At 37.8% G+C, this 25,711-nt stretch overlaps 1 non-coding gene across 1 annotated transcript; it reads left to right on the forward strand.

Annotated features, from left to right (window-relative positions):
- Window positions 1-22,102: 22,102 nt before the first annotated feature.
- Window positions 22,103-22,196, forward strand: TRNAQ-UUG. Its single transcript has one exon. It is a non-coding gene; the product is annotated as a tRNA-Gln (tRNA).
- Window positions 22,197-25,711: the final 3,515 nt, after the last annotated feature.

Consider the following 25,711-nt stretch of genomic DNA (forward strand, 5'->3'; position numbering starts at 1 on the left):
CTTTTACATTCCTTGAACTTCATTATTAAGTTAAAAATTATTAGCTTATTTGCTTAAAAGCATCTCTGTGTGATATTTTCACACTTTGAAGCAGATATGTTGCTCAATATACAACAAGACATATAAGTAGAAATGTTCTGTCAATATATTAATATATTAATTGTCACTATGTATCAATCAGACTCTGAGTTGTTTTAGTGGTAGATAATAGCTCTGGCTACTTTAAACAGAATGTCAATTACTAGAGCTTGTTACACAGCTCAGAGAATCATTAAGAGATTTGGAGAAATAGGCCCTACACTTTCAGGAACAACAATAAAGCCTCACCTATGACTGGCCTCATAGTGACTGTTGGTACCACACCAACCCCAAAACAATGGCACGACTCCAGAAAATTCAATGCCTGGCCATCTGCTTTCAGAAGTTCACTTCCAATCAAAGTCTCAGCGGGTACACCTGGTTGATGGAATTGAAGGCACATGTCTGCACCCTGAGTGTAAAAGAACCTGGAAAAATATTTTTTCTTACAATTTTCATTAAGAGAGTAGGATTCAAAATATAGGGACCTATAAAAATGTGGAGAGATATTCAAAGTTTTGGGAGAGCTGTGAATGATGTTAGTCCACTGTGCTCTATTTGGTTTTTGAAATAACAGTGGAGAACATTGGTTTAAAATTTTATTTGAAAGCCCAAAAAACTCTTATTTGTATAGTTGTGTTTCACTCACATGAACGCTCTTTATGTAAACATGTCCAGAATGGAATTTCTTATTCTTGTCTGCTTGTCAGCTGTCCATTGTCTCTTATCATTGTTGCTTTTCTCTGTAGATGGCATCATTACTCACTGAGAGTCACCCTTGCTCTCTCTTTCTCACCTTTCCATTCATCGCAAAGTCTTACTGGTTCAAATTTTGAAATACACATCAAATGTATCCACTTGTCCATCTGAGCTGCTACAACCCTAGCCCAAGTCAACATTATCTCTTTCAGACTACTGCAGTAATTTTTTTTTAAATGTCTACTTATTTTGAGAGAGACAGAGAGAGACAGAGAGAGAGAGAGCATGAGTGGTGGAGGGACAGAAGGAGAGGGGGAGAGAGAGAATCCCAAGCAGGCTCTGCACTGTCAGTGCTGAGCCCAACACGGGGATTGATCTCACTAACTGTGAGATCATGACCTGAGCCGAAATCGAGAGTCAGACTCAACCAACTGAGCCACCCAGGCACCCCATGCGGTAATTTCACTGAAGATGAATCTCTTCTGCTATATGTCTACATGGCTCCCATATTTTCCACATAGTACTTTTATAATTATATTTTTCTACACTTGTAATTGAATAATTATTTTTGTAAGTTATAAAATGTCTCCTTCCCACCAGACTATAAACTTCTTGAAAGCGGGCACTGTGATTGCTCATTGATTCTTTTCTTCAATATAACACAAACACTTAATAAATATGGCTTAAAATGTATGAATGAGGCTAACATTACATACTAATTTTGGGAGATTACATAAATTTTTCTGGGTATTCTCCCCATGGCTTGGAAGGTTTTAAGAAATCTTTAGGCAATGCTTGACCTTTTGAGAAAATAAGACCATTTTTAACATAAACATCTATTCTCAAGGAAATAATTAGAAAGACAAGTTATTCATTCTAATTGGATCAGCACATGGTCTTTGTTCAGGAATGCGCTTCCATGAATACTTAAGCCAGAGTTTTGTTGGTTTTTTTTTTTCATTTACATGTTGAGTATTTACTATGTGTTACGTAGTCAGTGTGTCCAAGCTAGAGATAAAAGGTGATTTGTATATCTAAATTTGCTCACAATCTAGTGGAAGGAAAATCCACTAGATTTTTCACTAAATCTTTAACAACCATTTTATAGAATCACTTAATAAATAATGTGTTTCTAAAGAAGAGTAAATACAAGACTTCATAATGGAGTCTTGATTAATTTTGCTGGCAGAGTGGAGACCAGGCAAGGTTCAACTTGAAGGATAATCACAAACTAGGAAAACTGTTAAAGACAGATATTTCAGGGGCGCCTGGGTGGCTCAGTCAGTTAAGCGTCCGACTTTGGCTCAGGTCACGATCTCGCGGTCCGTGAGTTTGAGCCCTGCGTCAGGCTCTGTGCTGACAGCTCAGAGCCTGGAGCCTGTTTCAGATTCTGTGTCTCCCTCTCTCTGACCCTCCCCCATTCATGCTCTGTCTCTCTCTGTCTCAAAAATAAATAAACGTTAAAAAAAATTAAAAAAAAAAAAAGACAGATATTTCAGACAGGAATAAAGAAGGGGAAAAATAAAGGTGCGTAAGTGGCTCAGTTGGTTGAGTGTCCAACTTCAGCTCAGGTCATACATAATCTCACGGTTTGTGAGTTCGAGCCTTGCATGGGGCTTGCTGCTGCCAGTGCAGAACCTGCTTTGAAACCTGTGTCCACCTCCCTCTTTCTGCCTCTCTCCCACTCACACACTTTCTTTCTCTCTCAAACAAAACAAAACAAAAACAAAACAACAACAACAGGAAAAAACATTTAAAAAAAATAAGAAGGAGTAAAATTAGGAGTGCTCTACTGAGTAAACATGGTTATGCCTCCTAGTCAATGACTGGCAATTAAAAAAATTTTAAAAAGACCATATATTCCTTAGGCCAGATTAGGGAGAATAGCTTGATAACTCCGTATTGCAATGCTGTCCTACAGAGAATGTTCTTCTATTACTGACAATGGGTCCTGTGCTTTAGGTTGGTTTTCCATTAGTATTGACAGTTTTGTGCTTCTCTGTCGATTCTTGCTGACCCCACTCCCTTTGTGATAGTCTATAGAAGTTTTAATATGGTTGGCCAAGGAGAAGATGCCATTTCCAGTAATTAAACATAAGTTGCCTTCTTTTAGCAAGACCTCTTCCGAACCCCCAGCTTCTTCAGGGACACACATTATGAGTCTCATTCCTTTCAAGGCCAGAAAAATATGGAGTCAAGTTTTAATCTTATCTCCTTTTCCTCTCAAATCAATCACTAGCACTTGCCCACAGGAGAAACACTGTGGAATCAGATTGACGCAAGTAGAAATCCTGGGTTGGCTACCTAGGACTTGAGGAATGTTACTTAGCTTCTCTTAGATGATTTCCTCAACCAGAAAGTGAAGATGCCAATACACGGTTGGCATCACAATCACAGGAAACTAAATAAGCAAAAGTGCACATGTCAGGCAGTTGATACACTTTTTTTAAATTTTCTTATTTTCATATTTCTCCTTACACTCACAGCAATGCCTCTGTAATCTAAGCCATCTATATGATAAACTACTCTATCCTAAAGCTATTGCCATTACCCTTAGATTAAGACAGTCTCAGTGGTCCTTTAACAGTTATCATAAATAACCTCAGTAATCTTATGTCAACATGACTTCTGAAATCCAGGGTGCAGTGACCCAAAAACCATACCCTTAAGTCCCTGAAAACATTTGATTTTTCAATTAGGAACTTGGACTCTAAGTAAAGAGGTGAAGTCAACTTCGGATTTCTCTATTGGGCTGCAGACATGTGTTTTTTGTGAAATAGATGCTCAAAAGCTGTCAATTAATAACTGCTATTTACCCATTTTCCTTCTCCAGCCCTAAGCAGATGCCTTATCCTGTGGCTGGGAATTGCTATAAGGCACCGACTCTCCCCAATACAACTAAAGTGTAAACAAATGGAAAAAGGCTATATTTGTTCTCATCAGCACTATACAAGTGGATTGCTCTCTCCTTTCTTCCCTACACTGCATCTCTCTCCATCCTCCCTTATGTATTTATAAGGAATGAAAGCAAGACCCTGCCCATTTCTTTTGAGTTTTCTTATTCGGACTGCTAGGCACCTGCTTTCTGCTTCTCCTTTTGTGTAGAAAGCATTAGGCCTCTCTTCCATTTGCTTCAAGATGCTTTCACAGTCATGTCAGTAGGATGTAATTAAAAAAGACAAGAACAGCAGGGAAAATGCCAGACAATTACTAGGAGACCCTGGGTAAAAACAAGGTTGAGACAAAGTAGTTTATATCAAAAGGAATTCTGATTACCACCATGGTTATTATTGGTATTTCACATTTATTGAGCTCCACTGTGGAGTTACACACTGTACAGAACATAGAATTAGACCCTTTTCTAACCAGGAAGGAATATTTAAAGAGCTGTGAGAAACCTCCAAAGCTGCTAGTCACAGATGATGTTCTCCTGTGAGGAGGACTGGAGGCTTGCGTTTTTATAAGGGAAACAAATGAGATAATAAAGTAAAAAATGAGAATTCCTTTTAGTGGGCACTCAATAACAGATTAGTTATACAGACAGGGAAGACAGGCTTAATAATTCATAAGAGCAGTAAGTAGCCAAGTGAAACTGCTGGCCTCCTTCTCATACATGAAGCTGAATTCTTCAAACTGTGCCTTACTTTCATGAAAATACCCTGCAAAACACTGCTTTCATTTTTCCTGAGAAAATGTTGATGCATTTTTCAAAGCACTCAAATAATATTACCAAAGGTAAATATTTAACCCTCGATAGGCCAGATTATATTGGAAGTCCCCTGACTTGACAACAATTTGTCTTCTTTTTTTTTTTTTTTTTTATCTCTGTGGATCTTATGCCTGGAAGAGTAGCTGGTAAATAATAGGTGCTGATAGAATGAGTTAGGAAAAAGTAAGTGAAAACAATGAAAACATTTTCAAATAATCAAACTAACAAAAAAACTTATGTTCTAAATTTTCCAAAAGATCTTGCTATTAAGAAAATTGGAAAGATAAAAAAAAAAAAACATTTTAGTCAGCCATACCAAGCTGCGACAGTGCCATGAAGTGTGATGCACGCACGTGGCAGTGATATGACACGTGAGAGCCAAGAACTCACTTTTCTGTTATGTTTGCTATTAACACCACTGTTGTTCAAGTCTAGTTAGTTTGCATTTATGTGGTTACTTTCAGGCATAAGCTGATTCTTATAAGTGCATTTTCAGACAAATAATACTCTCTTCAGCACTGCAACTATTTTGGATGGCTATCTTTTCCAAAATACGTATACATTGCCTTGTTTTTGGAGGCAGAGCATATTCTGTTCAGTTTTGATCTGCACATTCTTGAAGTAATGTTGGAAAATTGGATCAGGTTTAGAAAATAACTTTCCACCAGCTTCACAGCCCAGGCCACAGATCCTACGACTGCCTTCCCAGCGTGCGACTCCACAACACCAAGAATTTAAAATTCCAATCTGATAATCCAGGTGGTTTTAAAGGATGTTTGTCTAGGTAAGAAGACAGAATATATTTTATTTAATAAGTGCTTTTCAAAGTGAAAACTTCATTGCTATGTTTTAAATAATTTGGGCTCTGTTAGTATTCTTGTCCTAGGATCTGCAAAAAGTAGGTGAGGCTGATATCAACGTTATCAACATGAGCTACCCTCAAGAAGACAGAGAAGAAAAGAGTCTGATTATAATATCCATGTCTTTCCAAGCAATCTCCTTTCTCCCTATTTCTCTTAATTAGTCAACCATGGCTGGAAAAACTGCAGATTAACCTAGCACAAGCTTTGCTCTTTACATTGGACATATTTGAGCTTAAACAAACTCTTGAATACTACTACGTCTCTGACTCCATAGAGTATTGTCCATTGGCTATGACAGCATAACCTTTGGGCAATAATCATTAAGAAAGGCAAATCTTGGAGAAAACAACTTACCAGGATGAAATTCATATTGCTGTAAATCATGAAGATTTCCCGAGAACATTTGCCAGGTTTTTTTTTTTTTTTTTAAAGATAAACTTGGATATCTATGACTGCTGTTCATTTAAAAACAGAACAAACTGACTAGTTTCTTTCTCTGCTTATGCATAAAACTAAAGAGGTAGCTCTGATTTTCTAAGCTAATTCAATAGATGGAAGTGAATGCCTACATTGGTGTTTATGACATGGTTTACCCTTAGCTTTACCCTCCATTTTCTTTCCATACTCACTGGAGCACTCACTGGGAGGCAAATATAAATGTGGACTGTGGAAAAAAAAAGCTATATATTTCTCCCACTTGATGGCTCACCCGAATGATATGTGCTCTTTAAACTGTCCTCAAGACTCACTCAGGCCACACAATCCACTACTTTAATCAGAAATTCCTCCCAAGATGGAGGCCTGACTTCCCACCTCCTTTTCTGAAGCTGGATCATAGCTGAGATTCCTCTTTTGCAAACTGGAAACTTTCAAAACCAAGTGTTGTTCCCAAGTGACTTCCTTTACAACAACACCTTCTTGGATTATTATTCGCCGGTGATGTAACATGTCGGGACAGAAAATAATACTGCTTTGAATACAGTTCGGTGGAGATTAAACATTTTCTAACGACCTGTAAAATAAACACTTAGGACGGGAATTGGAAGAACAATTTTCACAGAAAACGAAAATGTGTGAAAATTATTTTTACTGCATTAGTTCCCACTCCTGCAGTATTTTGAATATTTGCCAAACCGTGTGAATAATTAGTCTGGTTTAAAAGCCAAACATGTTCATTCGGTTGTGTGTGAGAAATAAATTTATTGTGCATGGCTTATTTCATCCTACATTCTTACATAAAGTAAACATAGCCCAACTGACTGAAACATTGTTATGTGACCTACCATGACATGGTCCTAGACTCATAGGATTATAGATTATGCTTAGCTTTTCAGTCCATAACTAATTAATAGCTGTAGTAGGTTCACACAGCAGCCTGTGTGAAAGTTGAGAATTCTAGGTGATGGACCTGAAAAAAAAAAAAAAAAGCCAATTTAAAAGAAACTGCATTTGATATAAGTGGGACATGCATAGACATTTGCCTTGACAAATGTGGAAGTAATGTCGATTCCAGAGCCACACCTATAATTATTGCAAAGATCATTTAGAAGTCCCGAAGGTTGCTTTTGACTCTCTCATTTCTATAATGGGCTCCTTCATGAACTGTTTAGTATTCCCTCAGTTGAACTTCTAGACTGACACTCCTGTAGGACAGCTATAAGGTATACCTGCCCATGGTTGATTCTCAAAAAACTCTGTTGAACATAGTAGGGAAAAAAAAAAATCCTGAGTGCTCCCATGGCATTGTGGTCCATGTTCTGAGCATGCACACTTTTAGTTTACTTGTCCGTGGGTTTTCATTCAGCCATGAAAATGAGCTTTGAGGCAAGGAATTCCATTACAGTGTCAGCCATATAATTTTAATCAAGACACTTCAAAAGGCAAGAATGACCTTATATTCTTTCTTTTCTTCAGATAATTCTATGGCTGGAAATAAATTTTAGGAAAACATAAAGCAAATGTGGTGCAAGAATGAAACTTGAAAGCTGACGAGATGACACGATCAGTAACACACTCTGATTTAGAGATTGTTGTGAGATTCAAAGATCAGTGCTATGTTTTGGATATAATGGTGTTGGAGAAGGCCTACCTGTGCTTGAACCTGGTTCTGTGCTTGAATCTTAGTGTCTTCGGTATGCACAATTTAATGCATGTAATAACAGTAACCAGGCAGATTTACTATCAGGATTAAATGAAATAAAGTCCAGCACCTGGAATAGACTAGATATTCAGCAAGCAAAAGTTGTTGTTGTTGTTTTCAGAAGCCTATTTATATTGATGCAGAGCAAAAAATATCTATTATACCTCTAATGGGAACATCATATTTCAAAGTTTAGACCATTATAGGTAGTCTCATAGGAAGGTAATCCACTTGGAAACTTAGTTTAGCTAAAAAGTTATTTCTGTGTTAATCATCTCCGTAGACGGGGAGCCTGTTGGGAATTTATGATCATAATGGGTATGTTTTGCTTATTCTGGCAATCTGGGGCAGTTTCAGTGAACAATGACATTTTGGAAATTATGAAAATAATAAAATGTAGATAAACCGGAGCTCCAGTGAGTAATCTTTACTAACAATCTAAGCCGCAGCCTGTAAACCATGTTTGAAATCCTGTCGGAGAGCAGAGGACATGAGCTCCGGCTCTCATTGCCTTTGTAATTCAGCCAAAACATTATTTGTGGTTCTCACGTGAGTAAGTGCACCACATGACCTTTACTAGCTTTGCATTTGATGATATCTTTCACGTTCATCCTTTTTTTTCCCCCCTCAGGGTTTGTGTATCTTCCACTTCAGGGACTTCCCTAACCGTGAATAGTCCTACTTTTCCTTCCTCTATCTAGCTCCACCAACTCTTCTCCTCCACTGTCATCTATAAAAGCCCATGTCACTGTGTTGTCAGTAAGTCCTTGAAGCTGGGGTTTGAGATTTATGATTCCATGGTAAAATCCTGTTTCATCCAGCAATAGTCTATTGCCTTGAACTCTAGGAGGAGAAAGGCTAATATTCATATCCTAACCTTCCTACCTATGGTATCTCAATGTCTTGTAAATATACAGAGAAGACTGGATGATATCATCAAAGCTATCTTGCCAATACCATGCCAATGGGTTGATGGTTAAAAGGAAGGCATAGAGAAATAAGAGCATTACTCCAGTAAATCACAAAATCTCTGCCTGGCATTTATTTTCATGCACCATGTTCATAAAAAAAAATTCTAGAAAAAGCAAAACTCTAGAAACTGTAGAAAAAACAAACCATTGCAGCACCTCTAGGCTCTTTTCCGGTCTTGATGGATACTCAGCTTCTCTCAGTTTTGGTTGATTGTTAGAATTTTCAGTACAAGAAGCACCGACTCGCTAAGTACTTCCCTGTGATCACACAGCACAAGGCAGAAGGTGTTAGGAAGAGAACAGTTGATGTTGAGTTTCTTGCACTAATTATTAAGCACATATCCTTCCTCTCGATTAGCTTCACAAAAGGTGTCGCTGGTAAACCATATGTTTACCGGGCAGCAAATGTGCGGTATGGTTTCCCTCTGTCAGTGAGCACGGTGCTTAAGAGCACGGTTTGGGGACAGTAAAGATTCAGAATGCCGCGAAGCTGTGGCAGTTCCACCAGGCTCAGAGGCCTGGAGAAGATACTGTGAAGGAGGGTTAAATGAAGAGAATTACTGCCATGGATGGACAGCACAAGCCACAACTTTACCACCTGCTGGAGGCAGCTCCTCTGGAAATAAGAACCAACCTGGACGTGCAAATAATTTAAACATATGTATATTCTTATGACTGATTTTATAATGCTGTCACCCGTTTCCCATTCACCTCATCCCTTTAAGTTAAAATAAAATACTTTGTGGCTAGGAGGCTGTGAGAAGCCAGTGATTACAGGCTACGTTAACAATAATGCCCCAGTTAGAGTCTGATGGTGTGTTAGAACAGGGAACACCCTCAGCTTTGCTTTGAGCTATTAATTATCCAACCGGTCATTAACTGCAGCTAACAATTGATTTAGAAGGAATTATTGCCTAAATAGCAGGAGGTATTTAAGAGGAAAATAAATTAAAACAAAGAACTGTTGGATCCTGAGAAAAAATAGGAGCTCTTGAAACACAGAGAATAGTTGGCAAAGGCTCTATAATTATCAAGTGATAAACAATCATTGAGAAGCACATTCCTTTATGTTTTTCCAGAAATAGTGACAGTGTCTTATAATCAAGGACCCCACTGTCGTTACTAATTGAATGATCCAAAATGAATGATGTTATCAAAAGCATAACTGAAGTAGTCAATTGTCATTTTAGTGGATATCAAAACACTTACATGAATCTCAACCACACTGTCTTGGCAATCTATCATGAAAGTTTAGTTTAGAAACAGAATTTTAAAATAAACAAGACAACAGTGTATCTATTGCTCATGAACTGAATCACATGGCACACTTACCAAATGATGTCAAGGACATCGTTTTCACTCTATCTGTCCATGGGCTAGTTTCTTTTAAAGGCAATAGTATCTCCCGATGATTCTCCTGTCCCTATTACCTTGAGAATCAGGTTTACAGGGGTTATTAGTTTTGATATAATGCAGCAATGAGAAAACTAACAAGAACCAAAGAAACAAAGAAAATTTGTAGGCTTGAGTGAATGATTTCCCATTTTACTAAAGCCGGCTTTCACAATTACTATAACCAATCATACCAATAACATTTTTTAACCAAAACCAAGTTTACCTGCCCTAGATTTCAATCAAGTTTATTAAGCCAAAGAAGTTATTCTTGTATGAGTTGCAAATTGACCATGATCTTATTAGCAATTTTTACTTGGGGTAGTAAATGTCAGAGCTTCCTAAACCCTTGAATGCTAATTTTGTCCAATCATTATATAAGAAAAACAGGTTTCCTGAAATTTAGTCATAATAGAACTTTAAGTGGGTAGTTTTTGTGTTAAGTTCGTAAGGCTGTAAGTAGTCATTCCTTTTGAGAGTATCCTGCTTCTTTAGAGGTATTTTGAAAATTTGTGGGGGATTTTTGTTTATCACAAGACGGAAGGAGGGGTTTGCTACTGATGTTTAGCAGACCAGAACTTAGGGATATTCCTTTAACCACAAAGTATTTTCTGTACATTCTAATTCTAATTTTCTGTACATTCTAATACATACTGAATTTTCCAGGAATGCAAACACCATGAAAACCAAGAAAAGATTTTTCTTTATTTGGTTTGGAAATTTACCAAGAGTGGTTTACAATTTTAGAAGCTCACTCTGCTGTGAACAATGCTATTTGTGGTATTGGAGCTGCTGACATGTACAACTGCTTCACTCTGCACTTGTAGTCACAGTCCAATACGTACAGGCAGTCCTTTCTTTGCACAGCACCATGTTAATTGAAACCTGTGCATATTGGAACTGAGTCCTCACTTTGCACAATTCTGGAAGGCAGAGTGTCAGTTAGTCTAGTACTGTGTAAAGCGAGAACCACCTGGAATGAAAGATATTTGAGAATTTGAGAATTCCATCACAGACTGACTTAAATTAACATTTTTAAATGCATGAACAGACATGGGGCACCTGGGCAGCTCAGCAGGTTAAAGCATCCGACTTCAACAGGTCATGATCTCACTTACTTGAGTTTGAGCCTCGTGTCAGGCTCTGTGCTGACAGCTCAGAGCCTGAAACCTGCTTCTGATTCTATATCTCCCTCTCTCTCTGCCCCTCTCCCACTTGTGCTCTGTCTCTCTGTCTCTGTCTCTGTCTCTCTCTCTCAAAAATAAATAATAAACGTTAAGAAAAATTTAAAAAAATAAAATAAATGCATGAACAGACAAAATATAGGAAAATCTCTAAATTTCATTAATAAAGCCGGTTTTAAAAATTGTTTTTCTTCCATCATATACTCTTCAAATATAGAAGTCCATGATCAGAAACATGAAAGTAAAAAAATAATAACTTTACTTATTTTTAAGATACTTCTTGATTTGACCATGACTTCTTATATTACTTTTTCTTTTTGTCCATTTCATCATCAATTTCCCATTGTGTAATGAAGGATATGGTTTCCATGGTGATGATGGTTAACTTAATGTGTCAACTTGGACGTGATTCTAAATGAGATTAATGTTTAAATTGGTGAACTTTGGGTAAAGCAGGTTGCTCTCCATAATGTGGATAAGCTCCATATAGTCAGTTGAAGGCCTGATTAAAACAAAAGACCAGCCCCCCTGAGCAAGAGGGACTTCGTCAGCAGACCGTCTTCACACTTCACCTGTACCACTGACTTTCCCGGGTCTCCAGCCTGCCAGCCCACAGCCCTCTCTCTCATATATACAGGAGTTTTAGCGCATGTATGGATTCCGTGTGACCACCACCACAATCAGGATAGAGTATTGCTACTCCAAACAACTCCCTCAGACTGCTCCTTTGTGGTTACACTTTTCACCCATCCCAAACCTCTGACAATGAGTGATCTGTTCTCTGTTTAAGTCAATGTAGCTTTTGTCTTTTTAAGGAATGTAATATACATGAAATCATGCAGTTTATAACCTTTTGAAGTTGGCTTCTTTTACTCCCGATAATGCTTTAGAATTTCAACTAAGCTGTTGCATATATCAAGTTTGTTTCTTTTTATTGCTGAGTAGTATTCCATTATATGCCTGAGGTCTTTTTACATACAAGAAAGTTATATGTTTACATATTTATTGATATGTGTTGAGATTTTAAAATAGATAAATTTTCTGTGATACTTTTTAAAAAATATCCATGACATGTTATGAGAAGTATATTATTTTGACGTAAGTGGTATAAGTGTGGTCCAGCTTATTTATGAAACATATATTTTTGCATTTTCTCCTTTGCACAATCTGTAATTTATCTTATCTTGTTATTACTACCTCAATTAAGGTTCTTTTTCTCTCTATCAAATTAACCAGTCTGCTCTGTTATTTTATGTCTTACTGCTGTTTTTTATTCCAGTAGCCTCTTGGATCTCTAAACACATTTTCTTATATTTCTTTTGCATTATGTAGTTGTTTTCATGTATCATCATGTCTGTACACTTACATGTTGAAATACATGTTATTTAAATATAATAGTACTGAAATGTATTTTCCCTTATAAGTCATTTCCCCTTTATTTCTCCTGTTTTATAATAGACTATTGTTTAGAATTTTTATAAAGTTATGTGTGTCATTGGGTCATAATGTATTAAGTCCTTCAAATTTTAGTCTTTTTATTTGAGCACAGTCAACAAACAATATGACATTACTTAAATTATACAAAATAGTGATCCAACATCTCTATACATTATGCTATACTTGTCATAAGTATAGCTACCATCTATCACCATACAATGGCAATACAATATCGTTGACTATATCCCCTACGCTGTGTCTTTTATTCCTGTATTTCACTCATTCCATAGCTGGAAGTCTGTATCTACCACTCCCCTTCACCCATTTTGCCCATCCCCCTGACCCCTTTCATCTGGCAGCCATCAGTTTGTTCTCTGTATATATAGGTCTGATCCTGCTTTTTGTTTCACTCATATGTGGAATCTAAAAAACCAAATAAGTAAATAAACAAACGAAAATCAGAATCAGACCTATAAATACATAATACATGGATTCCATTTCAGTGTATTAAACAAGTACTTTTTCTAAATATAGGACATTAGTTCAGACGGTTTTAAGAACTACTGCTTTCAACTTTATGCCTATAGCTACTTTACTTGTTTTTCCTTCTCCAGAGACATTACAACATCCTGGTTTGACTACGCGATTTCTAACTTCCCTTTGTATTCAGGGAATTTAGACTATGTACTTATGTGCATGAATTTTTTTTTCCCATTCATATTCTATCAGTCAGCCTAGACTACATTACATTGCAATAATAAACAGTTCCTAAGTCTTTCTTAGTGCCTTTCAATGACAGGATTGTTTCTTGTTCATGTTATATGACCATCATGAGTCAGCTTGATGCCCTGTTTTGTCTTCATTCTGAAACTGAGGATGAAAGAGAAACATCAACCTAGGATATGCTGGTCTTGCCATAGACAAAAAAAGAGCAATGTTAGACCAAATGATATCTCTTAAACCATTTTTGAAAATGTTTCATGTTAGTTCCACTCACATTTCACAGATCAAAATAATCATGTGGTCAAGTCTGAAGTCTGATCTTCTTATGAGGAAGGGTCAGCAAATGTTTTAGTAATGATCTATTTTACCATATATAGCTCATATGTATTATTTTATTTTTACTATTTTGTTATTTTAACTATGAATATATATGGGGCTTATATTTTATAACCATATATTGACTGATTACATGTGTTATGCATTATTTTAATATTTCATATCTACTTTATCTTCTTTAACTTAACCATCAAAACAACCATAAGACATAGGTAACATTTGTAATGGTTATTAATTTGCAATAAAATCAATTTCATCTTAACAAGTTTTATATAATCCTAGCCCGCAAACTCTCAATAAACTGCTCACATGGCTATTTTTCATGGTTTATTTTTTAATGGTAAGGTTATAAAAGTGCCTAGACAATTTATTAATGCTCTGCAGAAAAACATGTCACAAGCAATTAGATATTTCATAGAGGATTTTTTCTTTTTAACTTCTCTACAGGGCTAAGAGTGTCTTGAAGAGAGAAACCATCTTTGAATCTCTGTTGTAGCTGGTGCTTTCCTTTCCTGTACATATCACCTCTGCATGCTCACCTGCACACTTCCAACAGCCAGCAGTTTGATTCTTGGCTTTTGACTTTCTCTGGCTATTCCATGTTATGGCATATATCTATCTCCATGCTAGGTAGGCTGCAAGTGCCCAAAAGGTAGCACTTCCCAGGAGCAGTATCCTGCCTGCCCTCCCCCTCACCACCACCCCCCCCCCCCGTTGGAGTGACTCTCAGACATGCTGGCTCCCAGAGTCCCTAGTGGAACCTATGTAATAACCCCTTTTACTGGCTTCCTTTCTCCCCTATCTCAGCCTCCTGCCCCCTTAGCGATGCTTTCTGGAATCACTCAAATGAACTCAAACTATTTACACTCATATCCTTATCTCAGGCTCTACTTCTGGGGGAACCCAATCTAAGATGCCTATCATGTGGATTAAGGCCTGGCAAATAGTAGTAGGTCTTTAGTGAATGTTGATCGTAATGATCAAAAGGAGTAGGAAAGAAAGCAGATATCTTCTTGAAAGATCTTGCCTGGTGGAAATGTGTAAAGTCAGTTTTTAAATTTTATATTCATTTCAGTTTTTCTAACCAAATCACCTGCTTATAATTTAACATGTAAAAGCATATCAGCTCTTATATTTTCACGCTTCTGATAGCTTCTCCTACCTGCTATCCTTACTCTATCAACCTCTCACATCTTATGCCAAATTGTAAAGTCCTACAAAAGAGTAGGCCATGAAAATTAATAATAATAATAACAGTAGTCAATATGTATTGTTTGCTCTGTGCTAAGTACTGTCTTAAGCGTTTCACATATATTAATTCCTTTAAGCATCACAAGAAATCCAGAGACACAGTATTATTATGTTTCCTCTATTTGGTTGATTAAGAAACACACAAGGAAAAGAAAATGGAATTATTATTTTGGGATGATAATTTGAATATGTAGAAACCCAAAAGAACACACTTCAAAATTAGTAGAATTAATAAAATAATTTAATAATAAACTCAGAAAAATACTTCAGGAGATCAGAGTATCAGACAAGATTTATCACTTCCCTTCCTTATAAGCTCTTTTATAATCTATCCGACCATAGCCCCAACCTTATGACTATGGACAATTGGGCCAGGAAGCACATAGTCTGATGTTAAATAGGAAGGCCTGGTTTGAGAATTTGAGCCAAGAGACAAGAAGACTAAGTCAGTTTGTGGCTGGAATAAGGATCATGTCAAGCCGAAGCTGGAACCATATCAAACCAAATCCAGCCACAAGCTAGACATTATCATGATGAGTAGAAACTATGAGGATGCAAAGAAAGCCAACTAGCAAAGAGGAGAGAGAATTGAGTTGAGCAGACACTTGGCCTGAGACTTGACTAAAAGGACTTCATCTGTATCAAGAGGTTGGGACCAAACATTACAGAGAAATTACAGCAAGTACCAAGGTCCCAAGGCTGAACAGACATGGTAGGGATGAGGCATAGAAAAAAGAGCAGAGGGTAGGAACAGTTTGAGCTCAGGGAGGATGATTCCAGATAATGGCAGAGGGGTAGCAGCCAAGCTGAGTAGGGGCTGGCGGCTGTGGTGAGAGATTTGGATTCCTTTATTGGGAAGCCCAGTCCAGCTCTATTCTGCATCCCTTTGAAGCTGTTCCCCTTGGCCTCGTTGAATGGAATCTCACCTTCTTAAGAACGTTCACAGACATACACCTCTAACAATTGGCATATAAAGCCCTGAATTGCAGATTTTTAAAAATATGTTTTATCTTCCCACAGATGTTGGGTCTTAGACATCAGGAGCCATGAGGCTTTATATGCTGTACCGCCAGCACTGAGCTGGTATGGACATGAGCACACAATTAATATTTGTTGGCTCAATAAAGGGACAATAATGACATATTTCCTACCAGTGACCCAAGTTCCCAAGTTTCTTACTATGCTTTCTCCGTAGAAGTTCTACAGCACATTTTGTGGCACGAAATTGTCAACTGAAACTCTCCTTGTCAGATTGTCTTCTCAGTGAAACTAACAACTACGAGTCAATACATCTTTTGTTAGAGTTTTGTATGTTTGAGTGGCTGGGAGATGGGGAGTATCATTTTATAAATCCAGGAAAAATTACACAGCCTTTTACGTAACATTTACTGAGCCCCTACCACAGGGCAGGATTGTGTGTATTGTTTTACAAGCATTTCTTGTTGAATCTTCAAGCAACCGCTATGAAGGTACAGTTAGTATGTGGGAAAACCAGTCACCCAGCTGGGTCGGTTGAACCTGAGTTCATACTTTTAACCAGCAGGCTAACGTTTCTCCAGATAGCCTGGATGAAAAGAGGAGATTTCCCTTTTATTTCTGTTCTCAAACTTATTTATGCATCTAGCACCTTCTCCCTGTAGGTTTACTTTATGTATGGGTGGGATTTTGATTTTTCTGTAATGTTTGTAAGGCCAAAAAAAAATTCAAACTTGAAGAAATGAATTCATCTAGTAGTCTTGCTCTCCCTGCAGTACCTTTCCAATCTTCAATTATTTTTTTTTTATATTGACCAAGAAATTTTCATGTACTTAGCTGTGCTTAGTACTGACAAGTAGAATATACTATTAGCAAAATAAACTGTTTCATTAGATCTGTATTTGTAGGAAAGTCCATGGAAAATATGTGCACATTTTTTGAAGAAGAAAAATGATCCGTTTAGAGGTCTTCTGAAATCTTTTACAAGAGGCATTATTTGGGTTTTGCCTATATCTGAAGTTTATATCAAATGTTTGAAAATTTGAAAACCACTGCATTACTGATAGTTAAAATTTTATCAAGATGGGTGGCATCAGAATGTATTGATTTATTTTTTGTCTTTGAGAACTATTAAGTGGTAAACTGTTTATAAGAATACTGGAGGTATAAAGTAACAGTTTGTGAATTATATGAAAAATAAAAACAATGTCAACTAAGAATAATTTCTTTTACAACCTTTTCCAAGCTAGAACCAGCTCCACCAACTTGCAATTAATAATAACTACATTCTAATATAAAGACTTGAGATTGCAAAGGGAACCTTTTCTTCAGTCTAGGAGAACCTTCATGGTGTGGTATTATTGGAGTAGAACTCGGCCATGTAGCTGTAGTTAGCTGTAGATTGTCCTCAGAAAGTTTTAAGTCTGTTTTTCAAGGACAGTCACCCATTACATGCTAGAAACCTCAGTTTTATCCAGGAGAAGGCAAATAAAAGAATATTTCCTTTTGTTAAAACAAACATGGACACTTAATGAAATAGAAAGTGAACGTGGCTCTCATTTTAAACATATAACTTAGGACTTCGAAATATGTTAATTTGAAATAACTGGTACCAGGTTTCAATTCTTTCATTTGAAAAATAACTGACCTTGGGGTGCCTGGGTGGCGCAGTCGGTTAAACATCCAACTCTTGAGGTGGGCTCAGGTCCATGATCTCATGGTTGTGGGGTTAAGCCCTGCTTTGGGCTCCCTGCTCAGTATAGACCCTGGTTAAGATTCTCTGTCTCTACTTTGGGTCCCAGGACCGTAGAAAGTCTCTCAGAGTATTGTGGCTGAGAGAACTCTTCTGCTCTCTAATGTTTTAGGACTATGAGAAAAATGACCAGAATACAATGAAGTTTTAAATGGCTGCCCATCTGCTCCTTTGCTGGTGCCAGGAGGTGAGTGGAGAATTTCTGAAACCTCCCCCTCAACTTGATTTGCTCGTGAACATTTGCCAATGGAATTTTCAGAGAATGTGTGTTCCGTAGATCTAGGCAGAGACCCTTCCCTGGAACCAGCAGCATATGGCAGGCCTGTGGGTGGCACCCTAGGAGGGTAGGAAACGTGTGATTTTCTGACAGCTTTGCACAGGCTTTGCCAACCCAAGGCAGGGCCCTCAGTAGTGGCAGCAGGAGAAGGGAGTGGGTCAGGAGGAGAGATGGAACAGGAACCCCCTTCCAGGGGCTATGCCAGCATTTTGGGGCTGTGCCCAGGGCCAAATTAGCAACACAGTTCAAGGGGAAATAGTCACAGAGGCTTTCCCTGTGGGGGACTTGCAGGAAGGCTCTTTTCACCCTCTCCACCCCTCCCAGAATTCTGTGAAAACACATCGACAATACTATGAGGTTAACGAACGCATAAAATAATCATTGGCTTTTCCACTTTTAAAGTTCCATGCAATAATTGGCTCATCGGATGTTTGTCAGAGGACTGGGTGCCTGAAAGTTCTTCCCAGAAAACATTTTCTGCTAAGAAAAAAATTCACCTTCAAAATGATAGTTTACTTCAAATACTTAACTATATGAGGATTATAAGGAAATCTTTTTGGAAACAGTGGAGATACAAAAGTAAAATACAGATTTAGAAAACACATATCAGGGAATTAAGAACTTTCTAGGTACTGGAAAAACTGTACGGAATCTAATAGAATATTTCTTTTCCAGATTTGGGGACTTTGGGGGCTTGCCCAGAGTGGTCACATCCAGGGAGGAATAATGAACGCACCAGGCTGTTCTTTATGCATAGGTATCCCAGGCTGTCAGGATCTATGTCCAGCGAGTGCCATCTGCTGCTCCTGGCAGTAACCAAGGCCACAGGTGGAAGTCCTTCTTCAACACCTCAGCTCCCAGGGCTTACCCAGCTGGGTATTTGCACAGGTGGCTCTGTCACAGCTTGCTGTCTTATACCCTGCATTCGGAACAAGTCCTGGGAAAATGTGATTCATACCTCACCATCTTTGACCACTTGCTCTGATTACTGGGAAGGCTTTGAAATCGTCTAGAATGTCATCCAGAGTGCAAAAGGCCACCCTTAAGAAAGACCAGAGAACTCAGAAACCCAAACCCCTCTGTTACTTTATAATACCAACCTAGGAGTCAGGGCTTTCTCATTCTTGGGTCGTTTTCCTGGAACCATACAATTTCCCCTTCATTTCTTTTCACTCTGCTAACTTACACCTTTCCCAGCTGTGGCCCTCTACTCCAAGACCCACCTCACCATGACATCATTCACGGGTGGAAAAGTTTCTCATTCAGCCTCTCAGGGCTTCAGGTTTGATATTCATAAAATGGGCTGTAACAATTATCCTGCAGGGTGATGTCAGTGAAATCACTTTGAAAATGGTTACATGTTCAAATGTTAACTTTTGCTGTTAGGTAAGGAATCAGCAAACAGAAAATCTAAGAACCTTAGCAGTTCCAGAACTTTCTAAGAGAAGTTGGAGTCTCTAAAAATGCTATAGCTATGCATATCCTTTAATTGATGATGAATATTCTAGAAAAAATGTAATTTCTTTGATTTGCTTTTTTCCTACCTTCCTGCTCTTCTGTTTATCCTTCTCTTCTCTCCTTCACCTTCCCTTTCCCCATTTTTCCTAACCGTCTCTCTTCCCAATCTCTTGCTTCTCTTTCTCTTCAGAATAAACATGGGAAAGATTTTGATTGGCTTGAAGCAAGACTTCTCAGTGACTGAATGAGTTAAAGACAGGTTGAGGTGGTCCAAAAATATCTTAGTTTATGCCTCTACTATGGCAATCCTTAGTATAGCTTGCCAAGTATTTCTGGGTCTCTGCATTTTGGGGACCTGGTAGGATGGTACTTCCTAGGCTGCTCATGATTGGGTGGGGCCCTGTGACTAGTTCTGGCCCATGAGGTGTGAGCAGACAAGATGTATGTCACTTCTAGGCTGGTGTATCTAGCTGCTGACATGAGACCCTCCAGAACTGTATCCTTCTGGTATGGCAACCGGAGATGTTTGAGATGATATCTGCTCTATCAGCCTGAGCTCATTATTAATTACAACTAACAGAGCTCCTAAGAGACCTGTGGTGGAGATATATCACGAGTAAGAAAGAAACCTTAGTTGTTTAAGACATAGAGTTTGGAGATTTTTCACCACAGCTGAAGTCAGACTTTCCTGACCAACGCATCCACTAAACAGCGAATCTCTCCAGGGAAGAGAAGGGAAAGAAGGGAACTGCTTTTATTTTGAGGTTATTCTGTGTCCCTTCTAAGTGCTTTCATAACAACACATTAAACTATTATGATACTGACCCAGAGGATTCAAACTATAGCTATTTCAGTATTTTAAAGAATTGTAGTACTACACATCCATTAGCATCTTTTAACATAATGGCTTTTAACACATAAGTAGCTAAGATAATAAACAACTTCCAGTGGAAAGCCTAGATTTAAACAAAAGCTCTTATGGTGACAATCTAAATCTCAACAGAGAATTTGAAAGGAAATGGTTACCATTTATTCATTCAAATGAATGTATTGATTGATTGATTTGATCAAGTGTATTTATCGAATGTATTTGATAAATACACTTGATCAAATTTATTTATTTGATCAAGTATTTACTGAGCACCCATGTGGTCAGGCCTGTGTTAAGGGCTAAAAAACGATAACCACCTTAGATAAATCCTTTACAGTATCCAGAGCCATTTTCCATATATTATCTCATTTACCTCATAAGAACAAAACTTTCATTCTGTTTTGAAGATAAAGATGATATACAAGGAATCAAGTAATGTGATCAAGCTCACTTGGGTAGGTAGCAATAAAACTGGGATTTGACTCCTATTTTCACACAAAGTCCATGTTATTTAAGTCATAACAAAAGACTATTAGGGAAAGGTTCAAGATGGAAATTTGCTTATAAAATATATAATTATTTGTCTGCTGAAAAAAAAGAATTTTTAAACTAAGTATATAGGTGTCTTAGTTTGCGGACCCCTGAAATTGTGGACAACACTTAGAAGATCTTGAAATTAGTCAATGACTTGAAAACATTTCCTTTCTCTCCCTCAACCAAAAACATTCAGAAAAACTGCTCTTAATATAATATATAATATTATGATAATATATTATTATATTATTATTATTAAAATATAATATAATATAATATAATATAATATAATATAATATAATATATTATTTTTTTTAACGTTTATTTATTTTTGAGACAGAAAGAGACAGAGCATGAATGGGGGAGGGTCAGAGAGAGAGGGAGACACAGAATCTGAAACAGGCTCCAGGCTCTGAGTGGTCAGCACAGAGCCCAACACAGGGCTTGAACTCACGGACCGCGAGATCATGACCTGAGCCGAAGTCAGACGCTTAACCAACTGAGCCACCCAGGCGCCGCAAATATATTCTTAATAGACTAGCTAAGAGACACTAGAACTTCACTTTCAACATTTATTTTCCATTAATTCTAGCATTATTGGGGAAAGAGTAATTACGCTTTCTTTCTTGTTTTTGTATTTGTCAAATCAAAAGATAAAAAAATATAAAGCAAGTCAAAAATTATTTGAAAATTTTTTTCTGCGTTTTATTAATGACCAAACTGGAGGAGTTCTTGCTTCCACATTCTGGTTTGTAGAATTATGGGATAGAGGAGATGGAAGAGAATTTAAGAAGTTACCTGACCCCCCACTTTGTTTAGAGATGTGTAAGTGGACCCTCAGCCAAGGAAGCCATGGCGTCAGTGATAGGACTGGGGCCAGAACTCAGGCCTTCAGATCCCTCCAGTCTTTCTGGAGTCCATTTGAAGGAAAATACTTCCTCACCGCCCCCCCCCTTCGATTTTTATTCAATTGGTATACTGCTACATTTCAAAATAACTTACCAGACATATTGGTCAATTAGAATATGTGATAATTTAGGTATTTGAGTCATTTAAAGAAGTGTAATGTCCCCAGTAGGAAAATTAGAATGCTAGGAGGTAACATTAGCACAACAAAAGTTACCACAGTAAAAACAAAACCTTCGGTCCTGTGTCATGAGCTGCTATCTATCTGATGTAATATGTATGTCAAAATCCTTCTTGGTACATATTGATAAATACAAAATTAATTTACACACAAAATTTGCATTGGGATTTAATTTACATATTCTGGTTTCCTCTCCTTCTACAGGTTAATAACACTGAAACTGATACAGTACCCTGGGAGGAACTGAGAGCCTGTGACCTGAATTGCAGGTCTAGATCAGCTTGTTTGGTTGTCTATTGTTGAGTACTTGGGCCACTTCTCCAAAACTCAGATCCGTTGTTTTGAAAATGGAGATAGCTGGGGTGCCTGGGTGGCTCAGTCGGTTGAGCGTCTGACTTTGGCTCAGGTCATGATCTCAAGGCTCATGGTGTTGGTGAGTTCAAACCCCACCTCAGGCTCTGTAATGACAGTTCAGAGCCTGGAGCCTGCTTTACACTCTGTGTGTCCCTCTCTTTATGCCTCTGTCCCTCTCTCTCTCAAAAATAAATAAACATTAAAAACATTAAAATGGAGATAGCGGACTCCATTCCCCAGAATTCCTTCAAGCTCTGGCACCCTATGATGGCTTATTGGTCAAACTTCTGGAAGGATTCAGAATTGGCCACCAGCTGGTTCAGAAAGAGGCTGTTGCTCCTACTTTCAGAGTCTGAGAATCAAATGATGAGAGGGTACCCAGGCACTAGCCATAGTGGGAAGCTTTTACCAACCCTAAGTTTGAAAGAAGGATGTGAAGGGATAGTGACCAGAACCCAAGCAGCACTGGGACTTTGGATGAGGAGCTACCAGGAGAGGGCTTTAGTTAATGTGTATGGAGAATATACTACTGCCAGAGGTACAGCCTCAAAACGGGGAAGAGTTAGGGAAGAAAGAGCCTGGCTTTCTAGCATCTTGCCCCTCAACAGCCAAAGCTGACCAGCAGCAAGACACCTAGACTACTCCGTGTCATCCCAGGAAGTCAGCCAACCAGGGAAAGACCAGGGTAGAGAAGGATGGAGAAGGGTGTCTATAGCGGGGGAGAGGAACTGCACAGATTCTGATATCAAATAAGCTTTGATTATCAATTTCTTCTTTTCACTTTCAATTCAAGTAAATCTTAATGAAATGTTTTCTTGGCTCTCCTTTGGTGTTGACCATTGCATTCCTTGAAAAATGCATCGATAAGAACAAAAAGTAAGTATTTATGTGGGGATAATTCTACTCCGTTTATTTCATTCCTTCTCTATCAGCATTACTTCATTTAGTTCCTTCTGTTATCTAGCTCACTAATGAAGTCTTTTCCCTTCTGACCTAGTTCACAAAGCAATGTTTTTTTTTTTTACAGACCTTTTAAATTCTACTCTGCTCATAATTCAGGCACCATTTCTAAAAACCTCTAAAAAACCAACACAGTAAAAAAAACCACATCCCTATTAAGGGGGAGAAATAAATGACATTTTAAAATTTAAATAGTTGTAAAAACAGCAAAAGTGGGTGCAGTTTACTCTGATCAGATAATGAGTTTGCCAGGTTGCACATGTATTCTGGAACTGGGAGGACGTGTCAAATCTCACATCGTGCATTTTGTGTGCACCAGTAGGTGGCATGCATAAAATACCGTGCAGCACAGCACCCATCTGCGTGGGATCCCTTCTACTGAAAGTCCCTGCAGGGAGCAACACTAGCTCCAACAAAGCCAGGTTTTGCAAAAATTGCATTTATCTCTTACTTTGATCCAACTCCCTGCAAAGTTTTCTCCAGGGCACAGCGTCACTTACCAGGTCAAACAAGATTCTCCTGCCAGGCAGGGCACCATGAAGAAAATCCAGCTTTGAGTGTCAGCCAAAAAAATCCAAGTGGAAACATAAATGTCAGGGGCTAGAGAGCAAATGCCAGGTGTCCCCATAGTTATCATTAACATCATATTTCATGTGCAAATTTTACTCAAGTTCTCACAGGATAGAGAAGTCACTGTAGTTAAGCTAAAGACTGATACAGAGCAGATGTCACTTGCCCCTCTACCAGCTCCAGAATGGTATACACAACAGGAATCACTTCTTTGTTGTACACTTTTGGAGGGGGCAAGGGGACTATTACTGAGGTGTGGAGACAGAAATGGAATTTGTACTCTCAGAGAGTGAAGGGTGGGCATCTACTTTTAATAAACTTATTGAGGTTGGTCTTTGAAACTATGCAGTTGAGTCAATCTCTGATTTTCCCCGGGGATGACAGGCATCCAGCTTATTGTACAGAAATCTCATGACTTGCCTTGTGCTCTATAATATTCAGGTTTGGGGCTTCTAACTCAGAAGAAGTAGTGTATTTGTGGCCTCCACAGTTAAGTATGCTAGACACAGTTCTTTTTCTCACATAGAATGGTCATTGTCCTTAAAGTGAGAAGGATGGCTTCATGTATGTTTTTTAAAAGCTTCTGCATTTTGAAATTCTCTTTTGAAATGGAGATTGAATTATTTAGATTTTCTTCCTTCTTTCTTTCTTTCTTTCTTTCTTCCTTTCTTTCTTTCTCCTTTCTTTCTTTCTTTCTTTCTTTCTTTCTCCTTTCTTTCTTCTTTCTTTCTTTTCTTTCTTTCTCTTTCTTTCTTTCTTTCTTTCTTTCTTCTTTCCTCTTTCTTTCTTTCTTTCTTCTTTATCTTCTTTCTTTCTTTCTTCTTTCTTTTTTCTTTCTTTCTTCTTTCTTTCTTTTCTTCTTTCTTCTTTCTTTTCTTTCTCTTTCTTTCTTTCTTCCTTTCTTCTTCTTTCTTTCTTCTTTCTTTCTTTCTTTCTTCTTTCTTTCTTTCTTCTTTCTTCTTTCTTTCTTTCTTTCTTCTTTCCTCTTTCTTTCTTTCTTTCTTCTTTATCTTCTTTCTTTCTTTCTTTCTTCTTTCTTTTTTCTTTCTTTCTTCTTTCTTCTTTCTTTTCTTTCTCTTTCTTTCTTTCTTCCTTTCTTCTTCTTTCTTTCTTCTTTCTTTCTTTCTTTCTTGTTTCTTTCTTTCTTTCTTGTTTCTTTCTTTCTTTCTTTCTTTCTTCTTTCTTTCTTTCTTTCTTTCTTTCTTTCTTCTTTCTTTCTTGTTTCTTTCTTTCTTTCTTTCTTTCTTTCTTCTTTATTTTCTTTCTTTCTTTCTTCTTTCTTCTTTCTTTATTTTCTTTCTTTCCTTCTTTCTTTCTTCTTTCTTTCTTTCTTTCTTTCTTTCTTTCTTTCTTTCTTTCTTCCTCTATCCACCTCTCTGAGCAATGTCAATAGCAAACTGTCCTGGAGGTGGGCCACTCAGTCAATGAACCATTGGGGAAAAAAATGTAAATCTGTAGTTTTAAATAAGGATATTCTAATTCCAGCTTTGAGATAGATAAGCAGGAAGTCATCCAGTGCGTTATCCCACTGTCTGAAGAGTGCAATTTTATGTTCTGGAAGGTATTCTATATTTCTGTTCATTGAGACTCCTCCTTCTATCTCCTTGCCCTTGACCAACGTATTTTCTTCAGCTCCTCCCCTACACGTTGTTTATGCTGCATCCTGTGCCAGGAATGGCGTTCTGCATTCTTCCACTCACCTAAATATTACTCCTTTAAAGCCTTAAGTCAAGCCCCTTCACATTCATAAAAACTTTCTTGACCACTGCAAACCATTGGATCTCTGAATTCTGTTTGGACCTTTAGTTAGGACTAAAATACTATCTAACACTTTCAGGTGTTATTACGTCATTCCCTTAGTAGATAGCAAGTTGCAGGATATCTAGGTATGTGACTATATTATTTTTACCTCTACTATGGGAGATAGCCCAGTGCAAGACGAAGTGTGTACCTTCTTTTCAAGATTTCATATGATTCCAGATTATTCTTCATAGCATCATCCTATTCTCTACCTAAGTCTTCCTCTAGTAACCAATACTTCTATTTACAGGGGTCCTGTCTTTGCAAGAACAAACGGGGGAGTAGATTT

Source organism: Panthera leo, chromosome B1, assembly GCF_018350215.1.
Source record: "Panthera leo isolate Ple1 chromosome B1, P.leo_Ple1_pat1.1, whole genome shotgun sequence".
Classification (NCBI taxonomy): domain Eukaryota; kingdom Metazoa; phylum Chordata; class Mammalia; order Carnivora; family Felidae; genus Panthera; species Panthera leo.